We start from the raw sequence: 17162 nt of genomic DNA, 5'->3' as shown, positions 1-17162 counted from the left end.
ATTATATGGAAAATTATTTTATGAGCATTTCAAATTTACATTGATAATTAGCAAATGCTAGCAAGCTGGGAAGGAAGCACAAAATCAAGGGAGCATCTGATTTGTGACTAAGTCCTATTGAATCTAACTCCAAAATTCATGTAAACAAGTTCACTTTTCTTTGCCTCCAGAGCCAACACTCCTGTCGCTGTCATCATCATGTCTCCCATCGGTATTTCTGTAATAGACTTCTAGCTGTCTACCTCTTCTCTTGTCTGCCTCTGATTCCTTCTCCATGCAGCCTCCAATCCAACTGCTCCATTCTTCCATCTGCTAATGTGACTTTCCATAGAAAGAAAGTCCAAAGAACTGAAAGCCATTACCCTGTCCTTCAAGGCCCTGCATAATTTGGTTCCTTTTCACTTCTCCAATCCCATCTCATGAAATTCCCTTTTGCTCACTGTGCCCTTGGTTCCCTTTGCCTCTTTCTCTTTAGTCTTCAGAGAGGAGACTCCTGATTTTTCACATCTCAACTTCAAAATTGCCTCCTCCAAGAGGCCTTTCTTGATTACCCTCTCTAATGTAGATCTAGCTTTTCCTAACATTCTCTATCACAGCACAGTGTGTTAAGCTCCTTTGTAGCTTACATGATAATGTGTTGTGTTCACTTATCTGTTCTGTTTCTCTCACAAGCTCCATGAGGGCAAAAAGAAGTCTATTTTATTGAACACTGACAATGATGGCTGCCTGGCACATAGTAGGTACCTAATAATTTTTTTAATGAATGTATGAGTGAATAAATAGTTTATGAATAAATCAAGGGTAAATGCATGGAATCTATAATGACAAATGCCATTGCTAATAAAACATGTCTGTATGTTTAAGGGATATTTGGATTCTCTGTCTATATGGATTGTGAAGTGAGAAGTTTATAGATTTCATAACTAATACCAGCATAGCTAATGATAGACTTTTCTTTGTTCTGGATTCACCTTGATTTACTCAGTGGTATCTAGTTAATGATAATTCCAATATAGAGATAAAAAAAGAGAAGAAAGTTTCTACAAGAATTGATGCATGCTTCTTAAAGTCAGAGACACTAACTTAAATATTTTCTAATAGGGTCTAGGAGTGGGACTGGCACATAATAAGGGTATACTATTTCTTGAATGATTAGGACATTTTCAGAGAACTTAGAGGACCTAGTTTAAAATGCTTTTATGTATCAAATAGACTACTAATCAAATAACACTGAAAAAAAAAAACACTGAAATCAATCTCTTAGCCTATACTTATGTAGAAACATGTGTTGATATAGGAACAATATTATTATAAAAAGAATGCACAGTATGTCTTACATAAGATAAAACAAAAAAGAAACCTTTAGGTGGCGGCCAAGAGCTATGATTATGAATTCTTTAGTCTGCTTTTATAAGAATTTATGATCTTTTGAAAATGGTCATATTTTAAACAGGCTATTTAAACAACAATAATTCAGTACAAAGCAAATATAAGAAACAAAATTAGGCCTGGGAAAAAATAGATTTGAATATTGATATCATCAAACAATGAATAAAGTGTTAATTTTGATTAAACAACAGGTATTCTGATTATGAATATTAGTTAGGAAAACATATCTGGGAAGATAATTGCATTGCTATTGAGTTTGGATTAATTGCTTTTGGCAGTTAGATAAGTGTTTTAAACTTGAAATAAATCATCTCTAAATAAAATGTAGCATTTTAAAAACTCAGAGAGTATAATAAAGACGTCAAACTGTCCAGATGTTCATTGTGCAATTGGAAACTCCACTCAAAGTTGACACATGATCCCAGAAAAAAGGCCAATGATCTAATTCATTCTTGCAACATCACCCAGAAGCAATAGTTTCTTAGAGTACTAAGTTGTCCCTTTTCTCTTCTTTCCTTGCTCTCTCAAATGAAAATACATGATCAAATCTGTGACGTGTCTTTCAGTTGAAAAAGAAGGGGAAAGAGGAAATAATTTTAAAGCATCATGATTTTTGTAATGGAACGCATTAGTTTTACACTTGTGCTTATTCTTTTCATCAGTATATTCAATATATTAATCTACTGGAAAAAACAATTTTAAGCATCACTATTAGATATTATTTTAAAGTAATTTTCATTTGAATGTTTTAATTAATGATTAATTCTGTTAGTACTTAGATTAACATATATGCATTTGACAACTTTTTTGGCAACATAGGCCTAATTTCAATATTTGCTTCCCGTTAATCAGGGCATCTGTGATGGAGTGTCTCTAGTTTTATTTTATAAATTTTTTACATCATTTTTTTACATACATTTTTTACATACTTTTTTTTTTACATACATCTTGGTTATGGTCTCCATACAATTCCCATCCCCCTTTTTTTGATCCTACTCCCTCTTCCCCACCCACCCCCTGTAGTGTTTCTCTGGTTTATAGTTGCTTGTTGATTTTGATTTTTACTTTATTATAATTAGGTTTCCTGGCCCCTTATTTAGGCTTTCTAAATTCCTGATATGAGAAAGGAACTCTCCTGCACTGCTGGTGGGAGTTTAATGCCTGTCCACTTAAGTAAAATGCACTTAACATCAACTGCATGTATATCCAGGATCATGGAGGAGGAAACACAGATAAAGGACAAACTTAGACATGGAGTTAACAAGTTTTTCAAGATGCAACAAGAGAGCAGAAACAAAACACTACAGCAACAACTACACATTGGTTGAGTAATAAGAAGAGAAGGAAAGTGTGGGCTGATAACTCATTTTTAAAAAGGAACATACAGATAATAAATAAACCGGTGGTTTTCTTGTACATTGTTGGGAAAGTAAACATTTTAATTCCTAAGAAACACTATTTCAGTTACTTAAGGTCAATATTCCAAAATTAAACTGTAGTAATATAGATGTAACATTAGCACTGAAGAAAATGTTTTCCAGTGGAGATGGTAACATTCCCTCTTCAATAAAAACCTTTATGTATATTGTTGAATAACAATGTACAGAGCAATACACAAGGAGCATTATCCAGAAATTATTTCAGTCCTCTAGCAGTTTGCAATGAAAATTGCCTATGAGTTAAGTTTGGCTAAAAATCTAAAATATTATACCTATGGAATTAATGTGCTAGAAATATAATAGTTTTTATGTCTCCAAAGCAATGCTTCTGAGGTTAGGAATGAGCTCAGAGAAGTGGATTTAATGCTGACTGTGATGGGGCATATGGTGGTGAAACTGTACCCAGGATACATCATTTCTCTGGCAGCATCTTCCTTCTCAGTAACATGAAGGAGGAGAAACAGATGATCTCTTAAGTTTTCTCTCAACTCCAAAATGTTAAACACTTCAGGATTTTAGAGAGTAAAATCAAGTCTATTACAACATAATATATTATGTGGTATATTTTGTTCAGATGATGAGTAATGGCATGGCATAGTGTCACTTGACAACTGAAAAGTGAATACATCTGTATACAGGGCCTTGCATGTTGTATGCAGCTGTATACAATGACCTAGTATTGTGCACTGATCATCTTGCATGACTCTTTAATTATATCAATAAAATAGAAACAAAGATATGGACAATTTCACTGTATTGAATTTTTTTTTTTTTGTAATTGATTTAGTTTCTAAGTCACAGTCTTTTTTCAGAATCCAGTGTCTTTAAGCAAGAGAAAAACTATATAATGAAAAAGCATTAAACAGAAGAAAACAGAAAGGCACATACCTTGACTATCATTATAACAGGTAAAAATGTTCGACTTTGGTTCTGAGTACTATGGAAACAATAGATATTATGGAGCATAAATATTTTCTCATGGATTTAAAAGACAGAAAATTTATCATTTGATAACTATGACATTAAGTGCCTAGTAAATATAATTTCCATTGAAATTTAATTTCATGTATACCAAAGCATAGAGAATGTCACTTTGCTAATAGATTTAGTATATAAATATATATTTAACTATATATTATATGTATATAATTTATATAACTATGTAAGATATTAGTATTAATACTAATATTAAGATATTAGTATATATATATATATCTTAATGGTTCAAAGCATTGAATTTAAACCAAAATGGGCCATTTATTTTTATATGTGCTCTACTGTAGTCTACTCTGAAAATCAAGTCAAAGTCTATACAAGAAAGATAAACATTTGATTCTCAAAACAAATCAAGAAGAGCAATTCAGTTGTGTATCCCAATAGAGGATCAGAAAAAAATCCCAATATTTGAGAAATTTTTATTATCGACCTGCCATGGAATAAGCAATATAAAATGATAGAAGTGTCACCATTCCCAACATCATACACAAATAAGTAAGAGGGAAAAACCTCTGTGTCCTGTTTCCTTGTTAACTGTTGCTTCGAAACTGTAATTAGTCCTGGGCCACATCTTTATTCTACTGCTTGTCAGTTGACCACATAATGAACAAAAGTTATTTTATTTTGAGTGGCAACAACTCAGCGTGTTAAGTTTACTGATTTCAGAGTCCTGCTCTTAACTACTTGATTAGGGTGACTAATGCCTGATCTAGACTAATATAGATGACAAATCTCATTGATCCTATTCAACTGTGAATCTACAGGGGAGAAAAAGAGACTGCTTAAAAAGAAGCAGTCTGCTATTTAAGATGCTATTTTTAAGATAATTTTCTTCTTTTATTGTATTAAACATTCTTTAAATTGCTCCAATCATAATCTTTTACACAAAATCAGTGTGACTGAGATGCAAATAATCAGGAGAAAATAATACATAGGAGAGGGGGAAAAAACTCATTCAGGAACAATACATTATAGAAAAGATAGGGCAAAGTGCACAGACTTTTAGGAGAAGGACAGACAAAGGGGGGGGGAAGGTGGCAAGAATGAAAAGAAATTGAAATCTGAGATGGAGACTGAAAATAAGGATAATATTATAAAAATTAAGATTGAGAAGGAAAGAGAATAGGAAATGAGAGAAACCAGGGAGAAAATGATAAAAATATTAAGTAAAAATAGCAGAATAGAAAGGCAAAAGCGAGGTCAGAACTTAAGGGCAAAAGAAAGCACAAAGAAGGCTGGAGGACAGCAGACAAAGAAGTGGATACAAAGGGAAAAGAGAGCAGTGTCTAGATTATAAAGTGGAGGCAGGGGACAGGCAGGAGGGAAGGAGATCCCCGAGCAAAGCTTCTCCAGAGCCAAGTGATTTTGCTTTGTTTTTTACAAGGGGAGTTTATGCCACTTGAATGGAGCTTGCAAATGGGTGTGAGTTACTTGACTGATATCATTCAAAGCCTTGTGGTAATACTTTAGGAATTTGGCATGGTAGTGGGAACTTTAAGTAAGACTACCAGCTTTCCCTCATTTTTAACCAAAGCAGCCAAATTTCCATCCACTTGCAGTTTGCAAACTCTATTCAAATGGTATAAATTGGCAATACATAGGCTAGAAAATTCTGGACATTAATAAAAGAAAGAAAAAGAATTTTTATTTTTAAAATAATCTAATCTTCATTTGCTGCAGTCTCATTGCTTAGTGTGTAGTTTTTTTTTTTTTAAATTAAGTTGACTTAATTTTAAGCAGTTTCGTGAAAATTCCAAAAATTCTTGAACCATATAAATACAAATTGCTTTTAGGAGGACCAAACTGCTAAAATAAAACCAACCATCAAACCACTACTTTGCCTAAGTAGTGTGAGTTTTAAAACTGCTTTTTGGGGAGAAAGTCTGTTTAAAGCTGCCACTAGAAACAATAAGAGTGATTTGTTACTTAGCAGGTCAAAGAAATCAGAAGTAGTTTCTTAGCTTTGAGCTGGAACTTGAAACCTAGATATATTTTCTGCTTTTCTCTTTCCTTTTGCTCTTTAATAGTTTCTAAGAAAACTTGAGTGAACTTTTATATCTCCAACTTCAACTCTATTTAGGTGTTAATTTTTGGTTCTCCATGGGAACAAACTTGTTGCTGTGGAAACTAGGTGGCATAAAATATGGATAGTAAGAAAGCTTTATAGAAAGAATCAAGCTCATAACCCAAAGTTAACTGCATAATGCAAGTGCTAGCTGGGCTTCCTAATATCTAACATATTATGACATCTCAAAAAGAATAACTTGATCTTGTGACTTATCAAATTTGGAACAATAAAACCAAATGAATTGATTCTTCTTTTCATTTAAAAATATAATGATATTTTTAATTAAAAAAGAAAAATAGATACTACCAAACAGATAAATTGTGGATAATTTACATTCACAAAAAAGGGCACATTCAAGAATTCCTTTATATGATGAGTGCTTTTTTGTATACTGAGATTGTCTCATCCTGAATATCTGCTGTGAAGCATGCTGGGACAACTGAGGTCAAAGACAGAGAAGTAGTCAGGGAAGGGGGCCAGGATGTGGAGCTCTAAGGTGAGTGACCAGGATTCCCAGCCACAGTAACAGAGGATAGGGAAACTGGGCTTCTTGGCCAGGAATAACTTACAGAATTTGGAAATTAGTAGAGGCATGATACGGTGACAGGAAATGCAGGTGTTACCAGTAGTTTAGCTGCAGACAAGAGAAAGAAAAAGATCATTCAGTTGAAAGCAGAAATCCAGCTAGCGTCCAGGGACAGTATGTGAGATACCAGTTGAGATACCAGTTGAGATAGGCGTAAGAGGCAGGGCTCCTATAAAACAGGAGGCAGTTTAGCTGAGGGCATGACTTGGAGCATTAGCATTGAAAAGTGTCTGCAAGGGCAGGTATCTAACATTAAGGATTAGGCAACAGAGTAGATAGATGCAGGGAGAGGGGGAGTCCATGAATGCACAGGACACTCCACAGTCACAATATACAGTGGGACCAGTAATGTGTGGTTAATTATAGATGCCTTTCAATGATTGTGGCTAGAGCTCTTAATATATGACATGGTTACATTAGGATTGACTGGGACCCTGGGTGAAGCAGAGGAATAAACAGTAAGGTTTTAGACAATTGGGTGATACTGACACAGCAACTATTGAAAACAAGACACTTGAGGGGCCTCCCCAGTGGCACAAGGAGTTAAGACGCAGCACTATGAAGCTATCTGCAGCCACTGCAGCACAAATTCGATCCCTGGCCAGAGGTGACCCACATGGCATAGCAGCCCTCTCCTGTCTCTTGCGCTGCTCTCCTCAGTGGTGTATTTCAGTCAGTCTGTCTGTTCTGTTCCCCACTCTGTCTCTAGTGAATCCGCACACACCCCACATCTCTGGCCTGTACCTCAGTTCCTAAAAAGAAAATAAAAAAGAAAACAATGCGCTTGATTTGCCAAAGATCAAAAATTATATACTTACTACCTAATTTATCTGGTACAATTGTTATAGGAAGAAGCAATTACAATTCATTGGCAAAAAAAGAAGTTCACACAGGCCCCGCATTTAGTTTTACATTTTTGGTAGTATGCTATTCTAGCAGTTATTCTGTGTTATCTTTAAGTTAGAAAAATGTCCAGTGTGACATCAACCCCTTTAATAAAAGCAACAAAATGACCATCAGTAAGACCTGATATTATAATAAAATGTGCCTAGCAGCCATCTTCTTCTTTTTTTTAAAAAAAGATTTATTTATTTATTTATTTATTTATTTATTTATTTATTTATACAAGAACCAGGGTACAGGCGAGATGCGTGGGAGGGTAAGAGAATTCACCAGAGACAGAGCGGGAAACAGAGCAGGCAGACTGACCAAATACATTGCTGAGGGGAGCAGCGGGCGCGACAGATGAGGTCAGCAGCACCATGTAGGACCCTTCCTGGCCGGCCGGGTTGGAACCAGCGCTGTAGAGACTGCGGACAGCTTCACAGCACGGCGCTCAACCGCCTGCACCACCAGGGGAGGCCCAGCAGCCATCTTCTTACCTTGTGTTTTCCAGAGTCTTGCAGTAGCCTTTTGGTAGAAACTGCAAACTACCCAAATTTGAACTGCCCTGTGGTTCATGAAGTCTGAGATCAACCGACTGGCAACTCTTCAGTTTTCTGAAATAATGCAGCCATGCTATGGGTGTCTCATTGTACTTTGGGCTTATGATTCATTTAATTTTATGGAATGAAATAGGCCTCCTTAGAATGTATTGTTTTTAACCTATAAGTCAGAGGCAAATAAAACAAAACTAATTTTGAAGTGAAAACTCAGTGTCTGCTAAATTCCCCTTTCTAGAGCTATAGAAAAGCTTTTAACTAAAATAGAACAAAACTTATGAAACATAGACAATATTTTAAAAGAGGAAGATGTGTGGCTAAAGGAAACACTGAATTAAAATGATACTGGCAGGGCCTCCCTGATGGCACAGGGGTTAAAGACAGCACTATCAAGCTATAGCCAGCCACTGCAGCACTATTTCAATCCCCTGCAGGTCAGGGAGCAACCCACATGGTGCAGCAGACCTCTCCTGACTCTCCCACTGCTCCCCTCAGCAGTGTATTTCAGTAGATCTGTTCTGCTCTCTACTCTCTCTGGTGAACCCTCTCACCCTCTGCACCTCTGGCTTACACCCCAGTTCTTTTATGCATATATAAATAAATCTTTAAACAAAATAAAATGATACTGAAAAAGTTAAGAAAGAAAATGAGCCGATAAAGAATTTTTTTTTAATTTCTAAGCTGTACAATTTAATGCAATGTGTCATGTCCCTCTTAGATTTAGACAAACAGTAACTCATTGTGCTATATCCTCTCCACATGGCCCTGTTTATGGCAGTCTAACTTACTGCCCTCTTTCTGTGTACACAGTTATTTAAAGTTAATGATTATGCTCAAGAAAACCACTTCAGTGATGACTGGGAGTCTATCTGACTGTTTTGTATATAGTATACATGTAGTGCAACAATCTGACACAATATTGTTTAACCATTTAATTTTATTAAGCTTGAGTGAAAAAATGCCGTTTCTACTTACAGAGGTTCTCATCAGGGCATTTGGAGTATAAAAACTAGCAGAGCATACCAAGTGAGAGGAATAGTTAAATAATTACTCAGTGAATTTGACACATCCATGAAATGCTGTCAACAACAGACAAATGTAGACACTAAGTTGACTAAGATAGATTTTAATCAGTAAAATACTGTAATAGGGGAAAAAATCCAGTGTGAACTGAACTCAACTTTGATGTGTGCAGAGGTGGCTGGGTGTTTTAAAGGGTAATCAAGGAGCAGGGAGGGAAGAGAGCGAGGGCTCAGTAGAGTTTTTCAAGAAATTAAAAAAAGGTACTCTAAGAAGTAGGAAGAAGCGACTTGGGCTATGTGAAACCTATCTGGTTTTGCTGGCTGAGGATTAAGCGCCTACTCTCTCAAAGAGACTGGCGATAAGGCCCCATCTTCAGGTGTTGGCTGAAACAAATGGCCAATTGAACAGCGGTCATTCTGGAAGCCTTGAATTTTCTCAGGCAGGTAGTTCAAAGGGGCTAGGGTCATCCTAGGGATGTAGTCTTCAACTGTCAGAAACTATATTAGTGTGTATTCAAGTCTTTATAGGCCACGGTGAGGAGGGAAGATGACTCCCTTGTTTTTGGTTTGCTCAAAGAGGAGTGGCGGTGTCATTAACTGAAATAGAGGTTATAGGAAAAGAGTCAGGACAAAGAAAAGGAAAATAAAAACCAAGCGTAAGAAATTCCTTGCTTCTTCTTACTGAGTTTCCAACAAAGTTTATTTGAACCTATGGTCTTACAGGATCCCATGAACTTAAAGTTAGACCTTACACACTTTCACAATGTATACTACTTGACCAATAAAGGCAAGTGATAGAACAACCCTTATCATTTGTAAAACTTGTGTTTTATTTCTTTATTCTCACACAACGTGCTCAGATTACTTTTTGTTCTGATAGGCATAAATGCTCTGCTGTGTCCTTGGTTCCTAGTGTACTTTGGTCTTGGCTATAAACCTCAGGGCTTTCTTGGCTCTTGATTCACTGGTTTCACTTCTGTAATACACATCATAGCCAGTCACGCTTTGGACGCTTGTGTCTCAGATCCTGGCACCTGCGCCCCTGCAGTGAAAGGTAGGCTTGTATATGTATTCTTCATCTCACAGCATGATCCTCCCTCCTGCAGAGAGTCTTAGAAATGGAACTTGGTTTATGACTTTGTGAATCACCATCATTAAGGTACCCAATGTCAGTAATACCAAAGCTTTAATTATCTTTGGATACCAGTCAGCCATTTTCCTTTTTTTTTTTTTCCAGGAATAATTTAAAAGCTAAACCTTTTCTTACAACAAGGCCTCAAATTTTTATTTCCTTCTTTTGAAATAGACTTTTCTCTTTGAGGTACCCATCTGAAGCTATTCTCTCTGTCTTCTGAGATGCTGTACTTTATCATATCAAAAAATATGTACTGTGTTCTGGGCACCATCTCCTTGAAGATGAGTTTTTCTCACTAAATGCATGTGGTGAGAACAATCTGCCTTTTAATTTCAATAAACCTCTTCAAATTGAGTCTAACAATAGTTAATTTTTTAGGTGTAAAATTAGCAGTCATATTTTAATCCCTCATACATGTTATCAAATGATTTATTATTTTCAACATTTTTGGAAATTTCATCACATTTAGGCTTATGTAATAGAAGTACATTTTTAAATAAATAAATGAAGTTTTAAAATTTCATATGGAACTTACAGATATAATTAAAAACAAGTATTTAAGTTGCTTTATGATGATAATATATTACCTTTGAATTATGGGATTACTTTTATGCTGAAATTTTGATATAGATACCTAAGAATTAAAGACCTACACGTGGAGTAGACTTGTAAAAACACAAGTACATACTTCCTGATACAGAAATATTTTTGTCTTATTATATTTTATGTTTAACACTTCCAGTTTTCAAAAAAAAACATGAGTCATTTCCTCTGTCTGTGAATAGTAAAAGTCTGGGTAATATGTTCAGGTCACAGACATTCTTTTCGCATTTAGGGTTGAGTTCAGTTTCAATTTCATCTTTACTTTAAAATAAGGTTATGGTGTTATAAAAATGGCTCAATGAAGGAATGATTGTGTAGAGGTAAAATTTAACACTGTCCTGTTACTACCTAGTGAAAACAGGTGATATCCCAAGCCTTAGGTTTCTGACATTCTCATTCATGGGTCTATTATGAGTCTAATTCTTATGAAAGCAACTCAGATCATCCTTTTTTAATTTGTGGTCATTTTGCATATACAGGAACATGAATTTATGTTGAAGAACTAGAGCAAAAGGGATGTTAGAAAAAAATTACACATCTTTTTCAATCTTTAATCTTGCAATTTAGCAGAATAGATTCCACCAACCTTTCTCAATAGCTGTTGTGACCTTGAGAATGTTGCCAGTCTCCTTCAGCCTCAGAATGTTTATCAGAACAAAGAGGGATTATAATACTTCATTTTTCTGTTGTGAAGACTAAATTAAAAAACTTGTTGAATGTGGTAATATTTAGAAAAATGCCTAGGATGTCACCTAGTCTAAGATCCTCTCCCCAACTCACCCCCAATTCTCTATCTCACTCCTCTTTCCTTCCTTGGAAAAGAAAGAAAATATTTTTCTCCTTAATATTCATGCACTTCTTGATGGAAGATGATATGTTAAAATTTATGGAGGTGAGTGATAGATAATGAAAGATAATGGCAAATAACTAACAGATTATGATCTGGTAAAATACCAGCCCCATTAAACGATATGGTCTTCTGCACACACACAGCATGGGATAGAGCAGCTTTTATTTGTTTAGTGGATGGAGAACAGAATTTGTTTGGAGAGTTTTTTATAACTTCTTAGATGAGGCAAGTTTTGGCAGGAATGGTATGGATTCACTAGGTTTCAGGAATCAGTGTGTGTATGATACAGAGATGAGGTTGTTTGCATACAAGGGAGCCAGGAGGACTGAGGGAGGATTGGAGTATTAAACTTAAACTGATGATTTAAATGAGACTTGTTTGGGTCTTTGCCTGTGAGGGTTTCAGGTGACATTTGCTTTACATATGGCTCCATGACATTTCAGCCATCAGTATATAGAGTTCCATGGTTGATATCACTGCATGTGTGACACTAAGACAGAACATCCTCACTCAAATTATTTTGAAATAGAAATATCAACTTCAGTTTTTTGTAGTTGATGTCATTTCCACATAGAAAGCAAAATCTTTTTTTTTTTTTTTAAGATTTATTTATTTTTATACAAGAGCCGGGGAGGGAGAGAGGATTTACCAGAGGCAGAGAGGGGAAGAGAACAGACAGACAACAGAAATACACTGCTGAGAGGAGAAGCGGGCGAGACAGGAGAGGTCTGTTTTGCCATGTGGCATTCTTGCCGGCTGGCCAGGATCGAACCCACGCTGCAGAGGCTGCAGATAGAACCCGCATTGCAGAGGCTGTGGACAGCTTCACAGTGCAGTGCTCAACTGCCTGCGCTACCAGGGGGGGCCCTAGAAAGCAAAATCTTTAATGGAGTTCTAACTCTGAGTTATACTGGAGGTCAAAAAATGCTCTCTTATTATAACATGCAGAGATAGTGATAGAGATTACTAGTTCCTTGTTCCTAGTTACTAACATTTTGGCCATATATGTTCTTTGCTGTATTGATGAAAAGTCCATTTATACACTGACAAAAGATTTTTTAAGACTTTTGTGTATGTATATACAAAAATAGTCAAATGACTACAAAATCTGTCAAATGGAAAGAAAGAAAATTATGGGAATGGACAACTTTTATAAGAAAACCTGAAACTCTTTGGTTTTCCATGGCATGGCTGATGGCAGTTGATTTACATATGTCATGAAAGATATTTGATTTTTATAGAAAGTGCATTTTCATATAATATTTCAATCAAAAGAATCTGAGAAGTGTTGGACTCTTACTTTGAATCTTACCAGATCTGTCTCAGGGCCTCCCTGATGGCCTAGGGGTTAAGTCTCAGCACTACCATCAGTATGGCCTGAGTTCGATCCCAGGCCAGGGGGCTTACCCACATATGGTACAGCAGACTTCTCCTGTCTTGCTCACTGTTCCTTTAGCAGTATATTTCAATAAATCCACCTGTTCTGCTCCCCAATCTGTCTCTGGTGAATCCTCTTTACCCATACTCGTCCCCGCACCTCTGGCCTACACCCCAGTTCTTCTATGCAAAAAACAAACAAACAAAACCAGTAAAACCCAGCTATGTCGCTATGTCTGGTAAAGGCATAATTCTGGTACTACCAGGCCTGCTACTAGAAGGCCTCTTTCTCACTACCTTTGACTTAGCTCAGGTAAGGATTTCTGTCTCTAATCTTTTTCTCCTCCAAATTACTCTCTACAACTCTGTGAGTGAAATTTGTAACATTGTATATACTCCATTGTTATTTAGGATTATCAGCCAATTCCTCATTTATTCCTCAGTCTCCTTTGCTTATCTGCACAGACTATTTGCAGTTCATCAAGCATGTTCATTGGATGTTGTCTCATCTTTGGGCTTTTATACAAGTCATCCGAATCTTTCTTCTGTGTCTCCTAATCCTTTTCACCGTCATTACTTTTTTTCCCCCTAGTACCTGTTTACAAATGCCTTCAGGAAATCTCCTATAGCAACCTAAAATTTCCCTTTGCTGACCATTATAGAAGTATTGGTGATGTCTTCATTGAGAAGGTGCTATCTGACTTGAGTCTTGAAGGTTCAGGATGTCTGAGACCAAGGGGGGTTTCAAGTACAAGGAATGATCACCATGAACATGAAGAGGAGGAATGAGGGACAAGGGGAGTCAAAAGAACAGATGATAGGTTTGGTACAGTGTAGGATGTCAGATCACGGTGTGGGGGAAGCTTGTTAAGGAATGTCAGGTTATGATAGGTGTAGAGAGATTTTAATGCCTAACCAAGGACATCAGAGTCAAACCTGTTTCAGAAATATTACCAGCAGCAGGAGGAGGGGATAAAAAAGAAGCTGAGAGTCATAACTGGGAGATGAGTTTTTAATAAAAGGCATGAATTTGGTATATTTGGAGAGTCATAAATGTGAAAAGATCTTTGGCAGTATAGAAAATAGTTCTATGAAAATACAGGTAGTAAGTGCTTGTAGAATTTCAAGAAAAAATGTTTCTTTAATCCTCAAGAGGAATTTATTGAAGGGAATATTGGATGATGACAACATATTGGTAGGGATGTGGCTAAAAACAAAATTCATGTCAAGTGATTCAAATAAAGAGACATGCATATATTAGCCATACTTAAACTTGGCTCTACATTGGAAATACTTGGGGAGCTTTAAAGAATACTGACACCTATATCCTGCCCTAGGAGATTTTGCTTTAGTTGTTCCTGGTTTGTGGCTTGGCCATTGGGACTTTTTAAAAGCTTCCCACATGATTCTTAAATATGTAGCCCGAGTCAAGAACCAGTCCTTTTAGTGAACGTACTGATGTCAAAAGTATAGGCAGTGTTAAGAAGTAAGGGATGGTAAGATACCAGATACTAGTAATAGGGTCTGATAGTACCACTCTTATGACAAAGGAAGAAAATTCAATAGGTAGATCCAGTATGATCTGTACCAGTGAAGAGGGGGCCACTTAACTACACCTTTAATATGAGGGGATGCAATTTTCAGACACTCAGTACTGAAGCAGAGTGGATTTGTCAGACTTCTTTAGGAAAACAGAATCAACAGTATATCTGTCCCTGCTTCTTTTCTTTCCTTATTTATTTATTTATTTATTTATTTATTTATTTAATTTATGCAAGAGCTGGGGTATAGGCCAGATGCATGGGAAGGTGAGAGGATTCACCAGAGACAGAGCAGGGAACAGAACAGGCGATGACCAAAACACACTGCTGAGGGGAGCAGCAGGCGAGACAGGAGAGGTCTGCTCGCCATGTGGTTGCTCCGAGGCCAGCGGGGATAGAACCGGCACTGCAGAGACTGCGGACAGCTTCACAGTGCTGCGCTCAACTGCCTGCACTGCCAGGGAGGCCCTGTCCCTGTTTCTTTTCCCTGTCTCTATCACTCTCCTGATTTTAAGGAATTAGCTCATATGGGGACTCCAGACTCTTCAGGGAGTGTCACAAACTAGACACCCAGAGAGAATTCTTGTTCCAGTTAAACCCTAAAGGGTCTTGGCAGAATTCCCTCTGTTTGGTAGAGTCAGTTTTTTTCATACCCATACCTTTAATTGATTGGATGAGGCGCACCCACATTATGGAGGGCACTCTGCTTTACTCAAAGTCAACCAATTTCACTGTTAATTTCATCTATAAACCCTTTTGGAGAAACACCCAGAATGATTTTCACCACACACCTGGGAACTTAGGCCCAGTCAAGTGGACAAATAAAATTAACACAGGAAGGGACTGGAGAAGTAGTCCAACTTCTTTTTCTCTCAACTCTCCTTCCTTTGACCAAACAATATCTCAGGATAGAATAGAGTGAAGAAGAGTGAATGATAGAGCTACAGAGGCAAATGGGAGATGTCCTGCGCAGACCCCTAATTTATTCATCATAGACTTGAATATTATATTTAAAGTGTTTTTCTATTGTTAGAATTCCAGTTTGATTAGAGCACAATTATGGCATTTAAAAAAAATCTAGTAGTTGTTAAAATGATTTTCTAATTGCCTTTGCTGAGATGATTTCTCTTTAGAATAACATAAGAAGGCTTATGTCAGTAGGACAGTGTGGTATTTATTAAACAATAAGAGCAATAATTAACTTTATTATCAGTTTAAAAGAAGATTCTATTCTCTTAAATTTTTATTAGGTAGTATCAGTATTATTTTCCAAATAAAATGGAGTGTTATTGTATATTAGACATTTTGAGTATTCACAAGGAAATTAGGTATGGGTATAAAATATAAGGATGTAAAGAGCAGTGTTTGCTGTATAACTTGACTGGTGTTTCCCGTAATTCAAGTGAGAAATGATTAGTGTCTGAATAAGCAGCCGTAAAAATGGAAAAGAGACCTTTGTGTCCTGTGATACTGAGTCTAGCAGCCTCACCTTGTTACTGCTTGTGTGGTATGACCTACTACATAAATATATGGAGATAGTGCTATTGATATTGACCTATGTGGACTGCAATGAAGTGGAGATATTGGAAGGGCAAAGGAAAATTCATTTAATTTTTTTTCTGTATTTCCTAAGTAAATTGTAGAGTATTAAAATATTTTAGAACATCCATCAACATTCAAAAACCTATCAGGCTGTAATATAAGTGTTATTGCCCTGGTGTGGTTTTGAAGCTCCGCAAGATGTTTTCTGAAACACAAATAAACAATATATATTGAAAGATATAAGGTGACAGACAACAAAAGCCAGGTAACAGGGAAATCTCTGTTGAACCCCAGAATTGGATGATGAGGCCAAGCACCCTCGGCTACAGCAGGAGGTTTTGGCTGTGTGTGTGGCATCTGCAGACAGGAAGGGGCACGTTCATGATTTCATGATCTGTGCAGACTGTAAACCTCTCCTCCCCGAGAGCAAGCATCTCACTCTTCCAGCCACATATGACCAGATGGGGAGAAGTCCTCAGATCCTGAGCTGCTGGCAAGGGCATAAGTGATTGTGTGCATGGCTCCGTGGAAGTCTGACCCTAGGGAATCTTGGAAGTGACCAGCAGACATTTTCAGAAGGTAAAACCTGGCTCTGGGGAGCTACTGGAGCAGAAACCAAGTTGAATAGCGCGGGTACAGAGGGATAAAAGTTTCCTATAGCATCGAGGGAGGACCCTAAGAGCCTCTTTCAGTTAGTATTTTAACAACCAAACCCCATGTTTACAGTAAGACTTACAGTGCTGCAGGAAACCCAGAAAGAAAGATTCTTGCACCAGGCTTTATCCTGACACAGAGAAGTTCCTACACAGATGCCGTCAAGGTTGTTGGAAAGGTAGAAAACTGTGGGTTAGAGAGAAGTAAGATTGATGGCATTCCCTGTAGTGAATGGAAATTTGATTTAAAATGACTTTGGTAGTGGCATGGACCCAAGTTTCCCAGTATCTGCTTTTTTTTTTTTTAAATAGTTAAGCTATTCCTTATGTACTGAACTAATTTAGCCTGCCACGAAGCCATGGGGTGCATTAAAGTCTCTTGCTGTTTCTTACCTTTAGTAAGAACCAAATGGGTCCAGGCTTCAGAAAAAATGAGTAGTTGTTACAGTTAGTAAATATAGTAAAGATGACTAGATATGGTGATTCCATTTTTCCCACTTATCTCTCAGTATTCTGTAT

General features: G+C 36.9%; 1 protein-coding gene across 9 annotated transcripts in view; it reads left to right on the top strand.

Moving 5' to 3' along the window:
- Positions 1-17162, top strand: part of MACC1 (MET transcriptional regulator MACC1) — a 319768-nt gene that overhangs the window by 150059 nt on the left and 152547 nt on the right. The window contains exon 1 of one of the 9 annotated variants that reach the window (XM_054692415.1): positions 3652-3736. The exons of 7 other annotated variants lie outside the window; for them this stretch is intronic. The gene's annotated coding sequence lies outside the window, so the exon portion shown is untranslated. Of the gene's footprint in view, positions 1-3651; positions 3737-9921; positions 9997-17162 lie in introns of those variants that run through there. One more of the 9 variants, XM_037508794.2, reaches the window with a different exon arrangement.

Source organism: Talpa occidentalis, unplaced genomic scaffold, assembly GCF_014898055.3.
Source record: "Talpa occidentalis isolate TD23 unplaced genomic scaffold, MPIMG_talOcc4v2.1, whole genome shotgun sequence".
NCBI classification, from domain to species: Eukaryota; Metazoa; Chordata; class Mammalia; order Eulipotyphla; family Talpidae; genus Talpa; species Talpa occidentalis.
The sequence above is the reverse complement of the archived record's forward strand: the minus strand, read 5'-3'. Positions and strand labels throughout refer to the sequence as shown.